Source organism: Papio anubis, unplaced genomic scaffold, assembly GCF_008728515.1.
Source record: "Papio anubis isolate 15944 unplaced genomic scaffold, Panubis1.0 scaffold321, whole genome shotgun sequence".
NCBI lineage: Eukaryota > Metazoa > Chordata > Mammalia > Primates > Cercopithecidae > Papio > Papio anubis.
In genome coordinates this window covers 27,476-45,300 of record NW_022163335.1, presented here as the reverse complement: position 1 = coordinate 45,300, position 17,825 = coordinate 27,476, and the positions used below count along the sequence as shown (strand labels likewise).

The 17,825-nt window shown below is 41.5% G+C and overlaps 1 long non-coding RNA gene across 4 annotated transcripts in view; it reads left to right on the top strand.

Annotated features, from left to right (window-relative positions):
- LOC103885721 overlaps positions 1-17,825 on the top strand; it is an 86,211-nt gene that overhangs the window by 51,283 nt on the left and 17,103 nt on the right. The gene's annotated exons all lie outside the window — the stretch shown is intronic.

Sequence of the window (17,825 nt, the reverse complement as noted above, 5' to 3'; positions counted from 1 at the left end):
GATATAAGAGTTAGTGGGTATAGATGAAATTCATGGAAGCTTCATGTTTAGATAGATGGGCCCCAATGGGAATTTCTCATCTGTTTTTTCCATTAGTCGGAATCAATTGTCCAGACTGGTAGGAGAGTCTGCTCCTCACCATTCTGATATTCAACAGAGATAGAGACAGGGACCTAGAAAAGACAGGTGATGGCTGGGCGTGGTGGCTCATGTCTGTAATCATAGCACTTTGGGAGACCAAGAGAGGTGGACCACTTGAGGTCAGGAGTTCAAGACCAGCCTTGGCAACATGGTGAAACCCCATCTCTACTAAAAATACAAAAATTAGCCAGGCATAATGGCACGTGCCTGTAATCCCAACTATTTGGGAGGCTGAGGCAGGAGAATTGCTTGAACTGGGGAGCAGAGGCTGCAGTGAGCTGAGACTGTGCCATTGCACTCCAGCCTGGGTGACAGAGCAAGACTCTGTCTTAAAAAAAAAAAAGACAAGTGAACTGGAATTGCCATAGGTGACCTATTTGGAGATAAAGGTGAGAAACAGAAGTAGAAGCAAAAACTAGCTAAAGTTTCAACACTGTGTAGGGAAAAGGTGAGATCAGTTTATTTTATTAATTTAAAAGAATATAACCAAATAAAATAACAAATTTATAGGCTTACAGATTCATTAACTTCAGTAAGCATCGTAGTTTGGCTGTCAAAATAGCAAAAGCGGCTAGCCCCGTAACAATAATTAGAATGATGGATGGTTCTAGAAAGTCACAGTTCATCAAAAATAATTTCCAAAAGCTGTTGTTATAAGTTTATGTAAGTAGTCTTTAGTTGTACACATTATCTAAGAAGCCCTAATATCTTTGAGGGGGACTATTAGCAGATTGGAGAATGTTTTTATTAAAATCTGGTGATTAGGTGATTTCTGAAATTTAAGTGTGTGAGAAATAGTCAAATGGAATTGAACTGAGTAAATGATAAAAACGTGAAACTCTGTAAGTGTAATCTGTTTGTAAGAGGTATTATCTTAGACTAGATTATCAGCTCTAGCTCATCCTTGACTGAAAGGAGATTCACTTTAAAAATGAATTTAATAATAGCTCCACATGCTTTTTTGGCAATGCCAAGTGCCAACGTCTGTGATTATCTGTCATTACCTACATAGCAGAGCCACCCTCATGGGCAAGCAGGGTCAGGGGCTCCAGGCTCAGCCTTGTTCCTGGGGTCCTGGGCTATAAGGCCGGGGTCAGGCAGGGCTGACCACCAGACATAGATCAAGGTGATATAGGCGATCCTAGGAGTGAAAATCCCAATCAGACAGCCCCTCTGAAGAGGCTCCTAGTGAGGACCAAGAGGCAGGACGGAGGCTGCGAACACAGGTTCACATGAGGAGAGGGTACAAACCTGGATAGGGAATGAAGGAGGAAGTGCTTCTCTGAGTCACTGGGGTAGGGTCTCAAGTACATCTAAGGTGATACTTGCAAGCCTTCACCAAAGCTCTGAAATCTGAAGAGCAGAAGATTTTTTCCCAAACCCTAAGAAAGTGATTTAGTAAGGTACAATTGAGGTTTGCTTTCCGAGAACCAATTTAGCATTTAACTCTCCTCTAACGTGGCATATAGTAAGAATCCAGTAAATCACAGGTAGTAATAGTTATAACATGGAAAAACCGGCCTTTGGGGGCCATAATTGAGCAATGCCATTTATTACTAGGCAATGTATCCTGGATGCTGCTTTGGAAAGGAGTGATTCCTTGTGGCTGGTGACTCATGCTGTGTTCTCTTGGAAGGGTCTTTAGGAAGTGGAAGATGTGGTGTCCCATCCTTCCCTTGTCTGTCCCACCTGCTTGCCCTGCCTGTACGCCACCTCTGACTTTCCTTTCCTACCACGTGGCCTGGTCCTGGACATATGTGGTGTTTGCAGCAAACAGAAGTCTAAACATTTTGAAGGAGGGCCCAGCCCCACTTCGGCCACTTATCAGACCTGAATTATGTGGACACCGCTGGGTTTCTTTAAAATAACTTCAGATCTAGTCTTGAGTGGATCAAGAAAGATTTTCTTAATGAAACAAACAAAAACAGCAATCCCGTCCTTTATGAATTTACTTGTTTTGGAAAACGTAATTTCCACATTGGACAAGAGAAAAGGTGAATTCCAGTAGGTGACAGCACAACCTGGGTATCACTCCCCTCTCTAGTGACACATGGGTCACTCTCTGTCACCCTCATCTGTCAATACCCTTCTACATTTTAGAATTTCTCTGGCATTCAAAACCTTCAAATTTTAAAATCAGAACCTTGTTTTCCGGCTAACCCGTCCAGATTTTCCAACTTCCTGCATTTTTGTCTTATAGGTTATTATACAGTGCCTATTTAAAACAGGCAATACTCTACAGATATCATAGAAAATTTAGAGTTTGATTGCTCTGCCTATGAAGTAGCCATTCTTTATTCCTTTACTTTCTTAATAAACTTACTTTCACTTAAAAAAAGAGACAACTCAGCCTTCATTTATAAGTATTTTAAGAAACAACCTGTTCCTTCATTAATTGGACATTATTGACTATTTTAAAACAAACATACAGGGTGATCTTCCCCCCACACTGCCCCCAGCAATCACCAGCGAGCCTAATCATGTTTTGGCTCTTTTACACAGAAGTATTTTACAAGAATGGCAAACTAACGTTGGATCAGATGGAAAAACTTTCCCAGAAGGAGGGCGGTGTCCAAACTCTTACAGCAGTGTAGCCAGTAAGTGATACTGTCCTTGCAGTTGCCAGGGCAAAAGCATACATCGCTGCCTTTTACCTGAGCAGCATGTGTCAGGGCACGCTCTTAACCTCTAATTACTTCCTTCTAAGATGGCAGACTAGAGTGATGGGAAGCGTATGGAGTCAGGTTGGGTCCAATCCTGGCTGAGTGACCACTGGCAAGTTGTATATCTCCTCAGAGCCTTGCTTTCCTCCTTGGTAAAGTGAGGATAATAATGCTGACTTCATGGACTTATTGTCCAGATTAAGAACAAGCTGCCAGGCCCCCAGAAAGTGCTTAGTGGGGTGCAGGGTCTGCCCTTGTGCTGGCTACTCTACCTACTGGGGCACTGCTACCCATCTGGAATCTCACTCTATCAACAATAAGTGAAACTTGCCTTTCTCCACTGACAAATTCTCTCAGCCTCTATTTGGCTTACTTGAAATTTGACAGTGTATCTGTCTGACCCATAAAGAGAGGAATTTAGACAAGCTTGAAATGCATCATATTAAGTCCTGTCTCCACAAAGAAAACACTTTTTTTTTTTTTCACTTCTGTGAAAAGGCTGCAGAGACTTGGTGACTGGCCATGAGTCAGCCCAGGACTGACTGTGATGTAGCTGTGGTCCTTAATCCCTTCCCCACAAAAGATTTGATTTTAAATGCCTTGTCACACTTGTTGAAATATGGGAAGTGGTATTGTGAGAAAACAAAACAAAACAAAACAGGACTTGGTTTAAACTAATTTTAATACTCTGTTAGATTTTGCTTCTTTTGCAGTACCTAGCACCTTAGCAGTAGTTAAGTTTATAAAAATGAGACTCGCAATCTTTTGGCCAAAATAATGAGCCACTTTCTTCTCCTGAGGGACGATGAGTGCTCTTTTACCAAAGAAGAGTGACAATCCTAGATCACATGGCTGAGGGCTTAACTAGGTGCTAGGCACTATTCTAAGCTCATTTTCTTTCAAATATTCTAAGTACTTTTCTAAGCACTATTTCATGTGCATTGAGTATTTTAAGTATTTTTCAGGTGCTTAGAGCATTCCAGATACTTTTCAGTGTTTCTTCAGAGCCAACCTATGAAGTAGACACTCTTTACTCTCCAAATTTACCCTGATCACATTCTCCACTGTTACACCCTAGTTCAGGCCCCTGGCATCTCTTGCTCCAATGGTGTGATAGTCTCATAACTATTGCTTCCATCTTTACCCACTTCCACCTCTTCTCTTCATAGCAACCAACATGATACTCTTAAAACACAGATAATATCAAAGCATTTTTCTTCTCATTCAGAAAAAACACAACAATAACACAACAAACAGACAAAGGCCTCCACTCACTTTCCAGCGTACTTAAATTCCAAATTCCTCACCGATAGTCTTCCTACAGTCTTTAAAGCCCCTGTGTGTCTGTATTTTCCCGACTCTTCACCTTCCTCCCTTGGCTTCAGCCTCAGCAGCTTCCCTGCTGTTTCTCAACTACACCAGACACCACTCTGCCCCAGGGCCTTTGCACGTCCTGTTGTCAGTACTTGAGATATCTTTCCCCAGATAGCCCTATGACTCAGGTTCTCTCACAGACTTTCACTTCACTGAGGTTTCTGCTCAAACACAGTCTTTTTAGAGAGGCCTTCCCTGACCCCTGATTTAAAAATAGTGCCTATGATACTCTCCATACCCTTACCCTGCTTTGTCTTTTAATGGCATTTATCATTATGAATGGAATCTATTTTTATGCATTGATTATCTGTCTCTTCTCTTTAGACTGTAAGTTTCACAAGGGCAGTGACTTTGTTTTGTTCATATCATATTCCAGCACTTAGAACAGTATTTGACTCGTGGTGGTGCTCCATATAAATAAATTGTGAGATATTATTTGAATGCAAAAATAGTGCCCATTTAAATGAATCATTTGACAAGTAGACCTGTATAATCACTCTTACAGTCGTGAGATAGGACAGTTTCCCCCACCCTTCCACAGTCAGTCCCTGCCCACCTCCCACTCCCAGCCCCAGGCCGTCACTGACCTGCTTTCTATCACTGCAGTTTAGGTTTGTCTTTTCTAGAATTTTGTATACGTGGAATCCTACAGTATGTGCTCTTTTGTGCCTGGCTTCTTTTTCTCAGCATAATGTTTTTGAGATTCATCTATCTTATTGCATGTATCAGAAGTTTATTCCTTTTCATTACTGAGTACCATTACTTTGTATGGATATATCATAGTTTACCAGTTCACCTGCTGATACGAATATTTGGGTTGATTCTGGTCTTTGGATGTGATAAATAAAGCTGTCCTGAATGTTTATACATAGGTCTTCCTGAAGACACACATTTTCATTTCTCTCTACTAAATACCTAGATGTGGCTTAAAATATATTTTGAATGAATTTTGGAAGTGAAGAATTGGAGCCTTAGAGAGGGTCAGTGACATTCCCAAGAACACACAGCCAGTGTGTTGGAGTGGAGTTCCCACCTGGGTGGCTTAACTCCTAAGTGCCTGAGTTTTGCGTCTTTCACTGAAGGTAAATTATTTTCTATAGCCCAGGCAGCGAAGGAGTCTGGCCCATGCTTTAGTGTGGCCAGCCCTCTGCTCCTGGAGACAGGACAGTAGACAGACCTGAGCAGAGGTTGCACACCCACTTCCCCATTGATTCCCTTCTCCCTCTGCCCCAATCCCGCTGCTGTTCCCTGGCTTTCTCCTCTGAGCACAGAGCAGTCATGGCTGTATTGAGGGAAAAGCAGACGTTGCAGCTCCTATTCTGATTGAAGCACATGGTGTGCTCCCCTCTAGCTGGAGGCTTCTCAGCCTGCATACAGGCTTGCTTTCACATCTGGGACTCTCCACTGGGCACTTGCTAAACATGTGATGCAGAATTATTATAAAGGATAGAATCCCTCAGCAGATTACAGCCTAATTGAAAGGATGGCAAACAAATTACATGAATACAGTTTTTATAAAAGGTTGCAGAAATACAACTATCTACCCATGCATGGGCCGTCTCCATTTTAGCAATGTAGAAAGTGGATGGCAGCAGTAAATACTTTATACCAACAGGATAAAGGAAGAGAATGAGGGAGAGTGAATTTCAGGGGTGTTTAGCATTGCACCTTTCAAAGAGTAGTCAGAGTAGAGAAAGGTAAAAGAGACTGCAAGGATTACAGGTACCTGGGCCTCAGGCAGCATCACGAGTGTAAAATAGGGGCTAAATAAGCAGCAGAAAGGACTTCCTTCACTGTAACTTCCTTTACAAGTTCTCCAGCCTTGAAGAGATTCTATTTTATATTGTTCCCTTCTGCACTGGGAGCATCCTGGCTAATATACGGGCCAGTGATACCCAAACCCTAGTGTGTGAGGAGTACCTGGTGGTGTGTTGAAAGCATAGATTCCCACAACCTATTCCCAGCAACTTGAAGCTAATTGATCTGGGATAGGGTTTAGGAATCTGCATGTTTAGCAATTCCTAGATGATTGTGATGTGTGTTGTCAGGAAACCATACTTAGGAGAAAGAGTGATCCAAGCCCAGCATCTTCCTCGGTGAGCAAGGTTCAGTGAGAGCCCAGGAAGGTAACTGACTGGAGGCCAGCTGAGTTGCCTCATTCCCAAGGTGAGCCTCCTGACCAGTGGCCACTCACCCATCGCCAGGCTTGATCTTCATGGAATCCCATAAGAGGTGAATGCAAAAGATTAATGTGTTATTTAGAACACAGCACCCTGTCCCCTGCAGTGTGTTGCTTCTTCCTTTTTGTGCTGAAAGCTCTATAGCTCTTGTAAATAGAATTCCCCATTGGCTTGTGTTATTGCGCTAATTGCTTGGTATTTTTGTCTTCTATTGTCTTTTCCTTTCCTGTGTTCCAAAATGAACAGCCTGATGTTGACCTGTCTCCTCTACATCATAGGGTTGTGGGGAGAATTAAATGAACTGATGTATGTAAAGCATGTAGAATAGGGCCTGGCACACAGCAAGCACTTGGTAAATGTTTGTTGTCATCATCATCATCACCACCACCATTTCATGGGTATAAATCCGCACATTTGTATTAATATAGATCCACACATATGATTAAATCTTCTGTTCAAATGCTTTTATTGGTTCCCAGTGTCCTACTTAAGAGGACCCAGCTTCTAGCCTGGAAGCCACGGTTGGCCTCAGCCTTCCTGGTCAGTCTCAGCTTTTCCTTTCACCTATACAGTGTTTGAATTGAGCTGGATGGCTATCTGTTCCCTCCCATCCTCTTCCACATATTTTCTTCTACTAGACTTCAGGCTTGGAGAGCCCTTCCTTGAAATATCCTACACCACAACTGTCCTTCAGTACCAGAGCAAAACGTAAAAGTCATCCTCTCCCTTAAGGTTTCTCCAACCCTCCCAGATAGTATTAACATTTTCTTTCTGTGAAATCTCAGGGGGTTACCTGTATCCTTTATCTGCACCTCCCTTATAACACCTGACCCGTTGTTCTCCCATGTGATGGAAGCAGTTGAGCTTGGGTCTGTACTCTTCTAGAGAACAACAGGGAAGTGGCTTTTGGACATGGCTGTGTATTATATACTTCTTCATATCCTCACCCTGTCCTGACTGCTGCTTCCCCAACACAGCAACCTTCATCTGGCATCTCCATTGGTTGATGAATAAATAAAATACAATGAACACTGCAAGGGTGCCATGTGTACCAGTCAGTCTTGGGTAGAGGAGAGAAAGCAGAGAACTTATGTAGGTAGGGTGCTATTTTTCTCTCTCTTTTCATCTTTTTGCAGAGGCTCACTTAGCTGGTGTAAACTGTGCTCCAAAATTTCCCTCTTAGCCTCCCTCCCTCACTCCAACTAAAACATCTTGGTTCCTCATGGAATTGTTGGCTTGCTAACATTTGATAACTAATTTTTGTGAGTATGCCAAAGGTTGATAATGGCTTAAGAGCCTTCTCTTCTGTTTTAACCAGTACTGATTTCTAATGCTCAGTTTTGGGACACAGGGGATCCTTTGGCTAAGAGATTCTAACTAGTGGCATGGAAGCTCCTAGGATATGGCAGAAGTTAATACAGTGGTCTTTCAAATCCACATATGTGAATATTAAAAAAACCCTATTTTTAGATATTTATATCAGTATTTTTTTCCAATATATGTAGATGCTGTAATGAGTATGCTGAAATTATTTAAAGGAATTACTGAGTACAAACTTTTTGTCAATTTGCAGGTTGTCAATCATGAGATGTTAATAAAATGACTATTATGTGTTGAGCTCAAGAAATTTTTGTTAACAGATGGGTTCTCACACTCAGAACTTTCTGTGTCTCTAGATTGTGCTGTTCAGTGTGACAGCCACCAGCTGCATGTGGGTCCTGAGCATTCAAAATGTGGCTGATGCAATGGAGGAATGGAATTTAAAATTTTATTCAATTTTAATTAATTTAAATTTAAAAACTGATACTGGATCCAGTTACTGGAAAACTTTTTAAGTACGTTTGAAACTACTTAGATATATGAATCTACTTTTTCAACTCTAAATTTTATGAACTCTAAATACAGATCAAGTATTTCCAATGAAAATTTAGCTTCTGAATTGAGGTGTGCAGTGAGTGTGATAGACCAGGTTTCAAAAACTTATAATATCTCATTAGTAACTTTTTATATTGAATACATTGAAATGACAGATATCTTGGATATATTGGGCTAAGTAAAATGTTATTAAAATTTACTTCACCTGTTTCTTTTTTGTTTTTAAAATGTGGCTAATAGAAAATTTATATTACATAGGTGCCTCATTATATTTCTGTTGGACAGGGCTGCACTAAACCACTTCTCTCCGTGGTTAACTGATTCCTTCCATCACAAACCTGTTCACTCCCCTTTTCTCTGAGTTTTATATGGAACAAAAGGCTTCTATAGTTACTTTAAAATAAGTGGTTATGTTTTGCCGAGGCAGCATGCACACCTCATGAGCAGTCCTTTGCAGGGTCCTTTTGTTCCCCATCTATCCCTTTCCTCTAAATCTTCATTTTACCCAGATCATGGTATTTGCTAGCAGCTTGCAAAACCATAGGCACAAGGCAGGGAGAAATACAAGATAGACTAATGGTGGGAGACTTCAAATATTTGGGCCTGTAGAGGCAGATGCATTCAACTGAAAAGCAGAGTACCAGACAATGCATTGTCTGGCCTTGCTGAAAGAGTCATCTCCTAAGATATAGACGTGACAAGGTAGACAGACTTGTGTCCAACAAGGAAGACCCAGGTTGATGTGCTGGAGAAGAAAGGGATCTGAGAAGAAAGGGTTTCTATCTAACGTTCATCAAAACAAAATTAAAGATGACGAGGCAGAAGACCCTTAGATTTGGGCAAGGCAGGCTTCAGAAACGTTAGCAAAGAGTGGTAGATGTGATTCCATGGCATGAAATTCTAACAGGAAAGAGGGCTCATGAATGTGAAGGAGGTCTCAAAAACTAACTCTGCCACTTGCAAACAATCTCAGGAAGGAAGACAAGAAGATATATAAGAACAGCTTTCTCAGGAACTGAGAGGCAAAAAGGACACATACCGAAGATGGACAGATGGACGTGTAACCAAAAGGAATATGACAGGGTAGCAGCAAAGTGTAGGAGCATTACCCGGAGGGCTGAGGGCTCAGGTCAGCTGATGCCTGTGAAAAATAATGGCCACATTAAGAACTAGTTTAGTTCAGCTGGTGCAGAAAGAGTCAAAATGCAGGACAGTCTGGATAACCCTCCTCCTTGGGGGCTACAGTGTTTATCCATGTCCTGAGATTGGGAGGATAAACATAAATTAATTATGTGGAATTGAGAGCTCATGACTTCTGGACTGGATGAATTCCATTCCATGGGACCAAAAGGCAGTCAGTAAAATCACTGAACTTCTGACAGAATCTTTGAAAGAGTGGAAGGACAAGAACAGTGCTCAGGACTGGGAGGGGCAGAGGAAGGGAGGAGAAGGCGTTTCCAGATTTAAAAGTGAAGTCAGTGGATGGTAACGACTCCAGGATAGTGAGTGCCATAATTCCCAGATAAGACACTAGGACAGATTATGAAGAGTGTAGTTTGTGGACATTAGAAAAAACTCAAAAAAGCCGTCAGTGATTGGTAGGAGCCAGCTTAAGTTCAGCAAAAATAAGTCATTTCATCTACTATACAGCACAGCACCAATAGCTAACAATGCTGTATTGTACACTTAGAATTTTCTAAAAGGATACAGCTCATGTTAAATGTTCTTACTATACAATTAAATAAGTAGTAACAATAATAAAGGGGATAGGAGAAAACTTTGGGAGATGATGGATATGTCTGTGGCCTTGGTGGTGCTGATGGTTTCACTGATGTATACTTAGACCCAAGTCATTGAATTGCATTTATCATATATATACAGCCTTTTACATATCAGTCATGCCTCAGTAAAGTGGCTTTTAAAAAAGTTATCTTTGAGTAGTTTTATTTAAAAAGTTATCTCAGAGTAGTTTTATTTTTCTTAATTCATTAGCTTATTGGACTAGAAGATAAGATTAGTGTTTTACATGTATATCACCAGTTCATAAGGCACTTAATAAGGTCTTTCCTAAAAGTCTTGTAAACCAAATTGAGAAATGTAAACTGAATGATATCAGAATTGTGCTTGGAAACTAATGCCCATAATTAAAGAACACTGATCATTTCTTACTAGAATGCAAATTCTGAGTGAGCAGTCTTTGTTCTGTTTTCTCCTGTTTCTGCAGCACCTGTTTGCTTCACATGTAGTAGGTAATTGGCAAATGTGTTTTACGAATTAATTAACTTGAAAAATATAGGTTGATTATTTTCTATTGATTGTCATAGATTATCCATTTTCTGGTCATGTGTCATTTATTCTCTTCTTGGTCTTGTCTGTTCAACAGTTTTATCAATGAATTAGGTAAAGTTCAAAAAGATATGCTTATCAAGTTGCAGATGTCATAAAGCTTTCAAGAGTAGTTAATATATTGAATGGCATAATAAAAAAAACTATCTGGATAGTTAGAAATAATGGGGCTTATCTAAGACGATAAATTTAAATGAAAGTGTATGTGAGGCCCTGCACTTAATTTAAAAAAGCCAAGAGAACCAGCAGCATTGGTACATCATGAACAAGAATTAAGGGTTTTAAATGGACAGTCAACTCAATATGAGGCAACAAGGTGCTGTGCCTATTGAGGAACTCATGTGCACTTGGGAAACATTGAGATGGACAAAGATAAATCAGAGGAGCGGTTTGCTAGGAAAATGATGGATGGTGAGGAGCCTGAGTGTGCTAGGAGAAACCACTGCGCTCATGGGAGCATGGAGCCTGGAGACACAGTAGATGGCTTTACTCAAAATACAAGAGAATTCTACTACTTACAAGAGACTTGTTATACGTAGTCCAAATGGAGAACAATGAGACCAGTCAATAGAAAATTAGAGGGATTAATTTGAGCCCAACAAAAGGAAGGATTTTCTAACAGCTAGGATGGAATACCACACAGGAGGAAACAAGCTACCCCATTTCTAGAGGAAAACAGGGATGTCTGGATGACATTGGGTGTATCTGATATTAGCACAGTCAATTTAGCCCTGGGATTGTAACATTTTATTCATCTATTTATTTAAATGCTACCAAAGGCATTGCCAGTGATTGAAGAACTATGAAAAACAAATTACAAAGCCTATTTTTATTACTATAAGTAAATTATTTTCAGTAGCCAGAGGCTGTGATACCTCCTAGTGGCTATGTCATCAAATCAGAAAACATGTAGTTTATTACCAGATGTTAAATTCTTTCACATTGCATTTCTGAAAAAAAGTTCAGAAAGTATAAAGAAAATGAGTAACCAAGAAAAGACGATAGCGACCTCAATCTTTATTTCCTCTGAATTATCTCTTTAGTCACTTCCTTCCTTTTTTTCCTTTCTGCCTCCCTGCTCTTGCCGATTTTCTCCTGGATAATCTTTGACTCTGTTGTAGTCTTCAGAGTTTTTAAAATACAGTTGGTTTAGTTTAGGCGATGGAGAAGTCAGACTGAATTAATGAAAACATAAGAACAATGGGGCAGTCTATGTAACCTTCACACAGTTTGTCCAGTCATGAGAATATAAGAGTACCCTGTGGTTAGAAAAAAGAGAAAACAGGGCTCTAGAATCCTGCCCAGGCTTTGTCTAGATGAGAACCATTTCTAAGGAGCACAATTATTGGTTGTATACCAGGTGTGCCGGTAAAGGAGTTCGTTCTAAAGAAGTTAGGCTATGATTTCAAAACAAAACAGCAAGACCCATTTTTGTAGTACAGTGTGACTACAAATTTCTGAGCTGTTCCCATATCGCTGAAACTAATCCTGGTAGTGGTGCTGGTTGATCTAGTGATAACATATTCTCCTAAATTCACAAGGATTGTCAAGAATCCCAAGAGATTGTCAGTCCAGCCTTACTATTTTGCAGATATGAAGATTAAGGCCCACAGAGATAATGTACTTACATGAAGTTGTGGGTCTTCTCTGCAATGAATAATCCTCTCTATTAATCTTCATCTTGCCTCTGTGACAATTATTTTCCATATCTGATGAAGTATTGTTAGCACTGTAAGTGGGAAGGAAGGGAGGAAGCTGGAAGGGAACTCTAGTTTTATTCATATTTTGTTATCCTGTCAATAAATTGCAAAAGCTCTTTAACTTTCCTCACACAATTTAGTCATTCCTTTTTGAAAAACCAGACCGTTTTCAATTCACAAAGGTAAATCACAAAAAGACATAAGGACTCAGTATAAAGAACACCACCACAAAAAATCCCTACTGAGTTGGACTTGGCTCAGCTCATCCAAATATATAACATCGGAGTAGATTCTGCGTCATTGCCTAGTTTTGCAGCTTGAAAACAGGAGTTTTGTTTCTTCATCGTAGCCCTCCTCTCTCTCTCTCTCTCTTTTTTTTTTTTTTTTTAACCATGCTGGTTCCTTATTACAAGGTCTGGATAACTAGTCTGCTTCTCTTCTCTTAGAGTCAGCAGGGCTTTGTGGCTTGGGGAGACACAGGGTTCAGCAGCCCCACATTAGTCTGTGTGGCCCTCATCTAGTGTTGGCTTTGCCTTTGTGATCTTCCCAAGGCTGTTGAAGCTGAGATTTCTGGAAAGTGGTGAGATGGATGGATGAGCCTCCTGGTCCTGTGTAAGTGGTGTTCAATTCAGTGATTATGTTCAACAAAAAATGATTGCACCTTTCCAGGTGAGGCACATGGCTCCCAGAAAAAGTGTAGTGAGCAGTCTCCTTCCCATCCACCTTGTAGGAGTGCCCTGGAACCTCCTCGCCTGCAGTCTCTTCAGCGTTCCACCCAGTCAGCAGGGAGGGTGATGGAGAAGGCCTCTTTCATGGGGTGGGTTCTAGTGCCCTGAGATTGGAGAAATAGCCTCCGAAACTTATAGTAAGGTCCAGGAGAGAGGGTTTCAATCCGAAACAAGACAGTGTCCTGAAAACTTCACCTGCCTCAATCCACCTTAAAATAGTAGGGTTTTTAAGTCATCATTAGGGATGTTTCCCAAGATTAGGGAGGGCCTCAGGGAGCTCTTGCTGTGCACCAGCACTGACAGAAGGACTTTTCCTGGACCAGTCACTCTCTGCTTAATCATGACATATATGACTATATGCCAGATACATCTTAAACATTTGTATTTTAAGACATCACTTTCTGAAACAACTCTATAATCCCCAGTTCGCAAAGAAGGAAACTGAATCACCAAAAAGTGGTCATTTGCCAAAGGCCACACACCTAGAAAGTGGCAGAACCAGGCAGCCTGTCTCCAGGACCAAACCCTAGCCAATGCACTTTGTCGTCCTAACATAGAGCTTGTTCTTCTCTCCTTCAAGCTCTCTTCCTATAGCCTAGCCAAACCCAGCCATTCAGCTGTCCACAAATGCCATTGACACTCCTCCACCAAAGTGCCTTTGTTCGGTCTGTGGTCCTTTGATGCCCTTGGTCCTCTCCCTTTTGTTAAAAGCCTACTCATCATCCATGGCCGAGCTCACATGCTGCCTCCTCCGTGAAGCCTACCCTTCTCCTTCCATCTGTAGTTTCTGTCTCTGTGTTTGAGGAGCTCCTTTACCATAGGATTCTCTCTGTTACCTTCATGGCAGGTGTCAGTTTGTAATTCCTCTATCTATCTATCTCTCTCTCTCTCTCTCTCTCTCTCTCTCTCTCTCTCTCTCTCCCTCTCTCTCCCCATCTATCCATCTGCGTCATTTATCTAATTTATTATCTGTTGCTCAGATCCTTCTCTGCTCTAGACTTTAAAGGAAGATACCATGTCCATTTTTTCTGAATATTAGACACCCAGCACCTATAACAGAGCTTGGACTGAAATATTTTCTGAGTGAATGAGGAAGTAAGTTAATAGATGTGTGTACCTCTCCTGTAGTAGCTGTCACATTCTACCTTATGTGTTGGTCCTCTTTGTGAAATGTCTCTTCCAGACTTGATTATAATCCCCATGGACTCTAAGGCTTAGATCATGGACAGTATCCTATTCATCCAAACAGTCATCCCATACCTAGTGTAATGTGCTAGTGCCTAGCACATGGAAAATGCTCATCAATGTATATTTATTCACTTGAATTTAAGGGACAGTTTCAGCCATCACACTGCCACTTATTTAAATGTTTCTGTGCTACCAACAAGTGTTTGAAAATGCATCTTTTTCCCCCTGTAGGAGCCTTGGTACCATGGCAACCACATTGGTTTGACTTGGAAGTATGTCTTAGGAGCTGAAGGCTTTTCCTTACCTGCTGCTATAACAACCATGCACTGAGACACTTTCCAAAAAAGGCTATTATTTCCGTCTGAGCAGATTTGAGTAGGTAGAGCCCTTTGCTGTACACACTCTGACACGGTTTCCACATGGTCTGCCCCACCTCTACCTCTCAACCTGTTACTGATGAGTTATTTCGAGGTCTGTAATGATCATGTCAGAAAATCAACAGCAGACATTCCCTTGATACTCTTACTGGCTCAGAACACTGAAGTTCCGAGCTCTAAAGCCAGCTGTGCTAAGAAGAGCAGCTGGCAAGCTATGCTGCTTACCGACAGGACCCAGCTGGCCATAAAGAATGCTGACTCCCAGTTCTTGGCTGTGATTCTGATCTTTCATGTAGGTAATCACTTTTGTGGCCCAGATACAAAGTAAACTTTTGGACATATTATAGGTGCCCAGGTTTTCATTTTATAGCCAGGCATTTTAAGAAGATTGTCATGCCAAGATGTTGGCAGCTTTGGTGCAAGACAAGCAAGGCTGTGAGCCAGGGTACAGAAAGTCAAGTAAAGCATCCAGGTGAACCAGAAAGAAACTGGAACCAGGGCGGGGCTCAAGGCAGTCAGCTTCAAAGCAGTTTTAGGCAAGCAGGGAAGACAGACATAAGGAACTGGAAATAAAGATGACTCATATCTAGAGCAGTAGCATTTAGAGATGGGTGCTTCGCCATACTGTCTACTGCCTACCTCCTAGGGAGATATAGACCCAAGAATGGAAATATCACAAAGCAGGGATTTTAGTCTGTTTTGTCCCTTACTTGATCCTCCGCTCCAAGAACAGCAGTTTCTGGCACAAAGAAGATGCTCAGTAAACATTTGGTGACTGAATGAATGGGCACAAGACAAATCATTATTTTTATTTCATATTTATTTTGTAACATATTTAGCAAAAGCATTCACACACAATCTCATGTAAACCTTGTAACAGCTCTTTGAGAGAGAGCCTATTGCCCTGTTTTATGAATGAGAGAACAGGTAAGGAGGAAAAGTGGCTGAGAAACAGGGGGTTGCTCAGCTGGAAACTGGCATCGCAGGGCTTCAGCCTCAAATCTGGAGCTCCTGCTGCTGCTATTTGGAGCAGGTAGAAGGGAAAGCCTTCAGCTCCAAAGCATACTTCCAAGACAAACCAATGCGGTTGCCATGGTATCAAGGCTCCTGCAGGAGGGAAAAAGATGCATTTTCAAACACTTGTTAGTAGCACAGAAACGTTTAAATAAGTGGCGGTGTGATGGCTGAAAGTGTCATGAGACCCTTTAAATTCAAGTGAACAAACACACATTGATAAGCACTTTGTATGTGCTAGGCGCCAGCACGTGATACTAGGTATGGATGAATGTTTAGAGAAATAAGATTCTGTCCATGATCTAAGCTTTATTGTCCATGGGGTTTATAATCAAGTCGGGCAGTAGACATTTTACTAGTCTACTCTCAGCAGACGAGACAGCAGCGAAAAGTTGGAGCTAGGGATAGACAGACACCTAGTGGGAGGATCATATTCATTTTCTGGGAACCAATGACTGATTCTCCAGCTGGGGCAGCACAAGGCTGGAGATTCAGCAACTCCTGATGTCTTGCTGGCTACAACAAGCACATCCTGTATCCTAGATAGCTGCCTACAAGTCTAAGTCCAGGGCCTGCTGTCAGATGGGAGTTCGCAGAGGACGGTGGGCTAAGGCAGCAGTGATGGCTGGTTCTGCTGGAACCCTTATGAGCACCAGCCAACTTGTTTATCTGGCATTTCAGCCAAGACACTGAGGCCTGGAAGGCCTCAGCCGAAGGTTATTCACTCCAGCCAAGTAGGCATACTGCTTTGCCAATAATAGCTGCCACTTGTTGATGCCCTGTGTGCGAGGCATTGTGCTGACAACATGAATTATTCTGTTTAGTCTTCACAGCACTGCTGTGAAGCAGACTGGATTGCTATTCCCAATTTATAGATGAAGAAACAGGTTTTGATATTGTCACTGCCTGGCTCATAAAGCATTTTTCTTTTCTTGAGACAGGGCCTTGCTCTGTTCCCCAGGCTGGAGTGCAATGGCATGATCTCAGCTCACTGCAACCTCCACCCTCCACCTCCCAGGTTCAAGCAATTCTCCTGCCTCAGCCTCCTGAGTAGCTGGGACTCAAGGTGCACTCCGCCATGCCCGGCTAATTTTTTGTATTTTAGTAGAGACGGGGTTTCACCATGTTGCCCAGGCTGGTCTCGAACTCCTGAACTCAGGCAATCCACCTGCCTTGGCCTCCCAAAGTGCCAGCATTACAGGCATAAGCCATCATGCCCTGCCCATAAAGCTTTGACCCTTTAGGGTTTCACTGAAGTTTCAGCTCCTCACCAACCTTCCTGACTGCCTCAGTGTGTGTCAAATTTTGCCTTCTCCAAAGTCATAAGAATTGTAATATGGTGCCCAACAATAGCTAGCCTGGTAGCTAGCCTGGCAGTGCTGAGTGTCTTGGTGTTTAGATTGGCAGCCAATCTAGATTATGCATCCTTTGCAGGCAGGGACACCATCTCATACTTTCCACGTGTCTCTTGCCCATTTCTCCTATCGGTGAATTTGTTGAGTGATCAATTCACTTTGAATTAGGTTTTCCGGAATGGTGGATTCATGCTGATCAAGTCTTCTCCTTCCTGTTCTCTCTTGAATTTACCAACAAGCATCTGTGAATGCTGACCCTGACCAGGGAATCCTAGTTCATCAACTTCTATTTTAGGAATACATCTCCGTGTGGTGTTACAGCCCTTGCTTCCTTCCTCTTCCCTTTTCTACCATCTCTATATAAATGCCAGAAAAGATCCAGATGATGTGATGTATTTATTCCTAATTCACCTACCAGATGACAGACTTTCCACAAGTTACATAGCTTATTTAAATCATACTTCTGTATCTGTAAAATGGGCTAATGCCTATTTCATAAAACTGTTACAAGGTCTAAATGAAATTACGTATGCAAAGGGTCTGGCACAGTAGGTGATCAACCTATGTTTAGAAAAAAATAACTTGTTATTGGAAGACACCACAGAGTGGAACCTCAATATATATTTCTAGACATTTTTCTGATATTGATACAATAGCTACCTCATATTTTGGAGGTTTTTAAAATTAATTGTTTGTTTTGTCCAGGGTACATTTCCAGGAGATAACTTGATTTTTATGTTCTGATGTGTTTTAAATTGTATGTAATCTTAGTGAAAGGCATCACAATGCTTTGTTCTGCTGCAGACCTACAATAATTAAATTGGATGCCCTCAAATAGCTCCAAAATGATTAAATTGAGGGCTATTGGAAGTAGCAGGTATGAA